Source organism: Macrobrachium rosenbergii, chromosome 54, assembly GCF_040412425.1.
Source record: "Macrobrachium rosenbergii isolate ZJJX-2024 chromosome 54, ASM4041242v1, whole genome shotgun sequence".
NCBI classification, from domain to species: domain Eukaryota; kingdom Metazoa; phylum Arthropoda; class Malacostraca; order Decapoda; family Palaemonidae; genus Macrobrachium; species Macrobrachium rosenbergii.
The window spans coordinates 23665103-23667602 of NC_089794.1; the positions used below are offsets into that span (position 1 = coordinate 23665103).

The 2500-nt window shown below is 35.2% G+C and overlaps 1 protein-coding gene across 1 annotated transcript in view; it reads left to right on the forward strand.

Annotated features, from left to right (window-relative positions):
• The window catches only part of LOC136834883 (zwei Ig domain protein zig-8-like), a 66903-nt gene that overhangs the window by 57833 nt on the left and 6570 nt on the right, over positions 1-2500 (forward strand). The window lies entirely within an intron of this gene.

A 2500-nucleotide genomic window follows, 5' to 3' on the forward strand; every position in this document is an offset into this window, starting at 1 on the left:
TTCAACATAGTAAAGTATAATCTTCTGTCTAAATATTATCTGTCTAAACTAGATAGTATTTATATATATATTATTATATATATATATATATATATATATATATACATATATATATATATATATATATATATATATATATATGTGTGTGTGTGTGTGTGTGTGTGTGCTTGCGTGCGTGCATGTGTGTATGCTTGTGTGCGTGTGTGAGTGTTTCTTATCAAAACCTTAAAAGCTATCTGTGATAGTATAAGCCTCACTAAGCAGCATAGAAAAAAGCCTCAGCAAAAACCCTTTCGCCTCCAGAACGTTAATGTTTTGGGGAATACATAAGAAGATTAGCGACGTCCGATTTTCTCTTAATATCACTGAGGAGATTCATATTTTTTCTCCTGCATATATTAGACTTAAGGACCAGAAGATACTCAGGCAAAAAAAAAAAAACTCATTAATGAAGTGGTTTTTTTTCCCTTTACAAGAAAGAAGAAATTGATAGACATGAATTAAGTAGCAGTTAATAGAATATCATATTAAAAAGAAATCAAGTGTACCATTATGTTAATGAGATCCATTTTATACTTGAATATATCAGGATCTAGAGTAGAGTCCTTCAGGATCTGAGACAGAATCCTTCTTTTTATAGATCATTATTTTAAAACACCATTAAGCTTACCATCATGTTAATGGGATTCCTTTTATACTTGAAGTAAAATATCAGGATCTACAGTAGAGTCCTTCAGGATCTATAAAAGAGCCCTTCTCCGTGGTCAGGTGGGTTAAGGAATTCGAAACCTGCCAAGGACGTCAGAATTTCTCCATTTGGGTTTTAGGTTTCGTAGTGAAAAACGTATCCTAAAAAGTGTGGAAGATATCAAAAATAAATTAAAATGGCATTGTGGTTATTAAAATCAAACACAGGTCTCAATACCTTCAAGATATTCCCATTGAAATGACATCATCAAATGATCAAGGAGAGTTCGAATCCATTTGGTTCTTAGTTTGAACCTTCGGCTTTGTAGTGACAATCTAAGATGGCATTGTGGTTATTTCATTTACATACAGGTCTTAGCATATTCATAATATTCCCATTAAATTGAGACCATCAAATGATCAAGAACGATTTTGTTCTTAACCTGAGGGTTCGAATCCTGCTAAGAACGTCAGAATTTCTCCATCTGGTTCTTTGTTTGGACCTTAGGCTTCGTAGTAACAAGTTAAGTTAAGACAACACTGCAGTTATTCAAATTACAAACAGATCTCAGCACGTTCATCATATTCCCACCATTGAAATGACACTACAAAATGATCAAGAAATAATTTGTTCATTCTCCTTAGAATCCCGGAGTATAACTCCCGTTGGAATAAGATCGTCAGATCTTCAAGAACTCATTTTTCAATTCGCCTTAGAGTCCCGGAGTATAATCACTCCCGGGAGTAGGTGGAGTGTGTGTGTGTGACAGGTCTTCCTTCTATTGCGCAGTCCAGGAGTTGATTTATTGACATACAAATGAAACTGAGAGTTGAGGAGGATGCTTCCAAAGGTCATTTACTAAAGGGGACCACTGTGAACACTGTGCCAGCTGTCTTGGCTCTCAAGTCCTGGTCAAAGCAGAGTGAAGAAGAGTTATTGTTGCAGTTTTTCTCATTTCTGCTTTCCTTCATTGCCAAGGTTCGGAGAGTCGTGCCACTTCTGAGTTTCCTGAATTCTGTAAACTTTTAAACTTCAGAGAACTGTCGTTCTGAATTCCTGGTCGAAGCAGAGTCAAGAATAATTATTACAGTTTTTCTCGTTCTATTTGCCTTTGGTGCCAAGATTCAGATTCAGAATTTCCTCTCAGCTTCTGTGTCTCCTGAATTCTGTGTGAACTTTTTAAACTTCAGAGAGGTGTAGCTCTGAAGTCCTGGTGGAAGCAGAGTGAAGAAGAGTTATCACAGTTTTTTATTTCTATTTTTCTTCGCTGCCAAGGCTCGGAGTTTCGTGCCAGCTTCTGTGTTCCCTGAATTCTGTGTGACCCTTTTAAATTTCAGAGAGGTAGCTGTTTCTCTCTTGTTGTCTTGTCTATTTTGGCAGAGGGTAAAAATACTTGAATGGCCCTCAGTGGCCTTTGTGTTAGGAAAAAAATAGCTATCTAAATTCTTAGATATGACAGAAATATTATATGCCATCCAATATTTACTTCACGTATGAGTCCCGAGCAGCAACCAAAAGCTAGGATTTATTATTAGACCTCTGATATATTTAGAAAGGAAAGTGACAGGTAGCTCTACATCTTAATATATATATATATATATATATATATATATATATATATATATATATATATATATATATATATATATATATATATATATATATATATATATATAAACAAGCACATATAGACAATAAATAGAGGGGTCTGAGTACTTATTTGTGAGCGCTCGTGTGTGCATGTGTGTGTGTGTGTGTATGCAGACGTGGTCACAAGTTGAGGGTATAAGGATGGAGACAAAATCCTTAAGG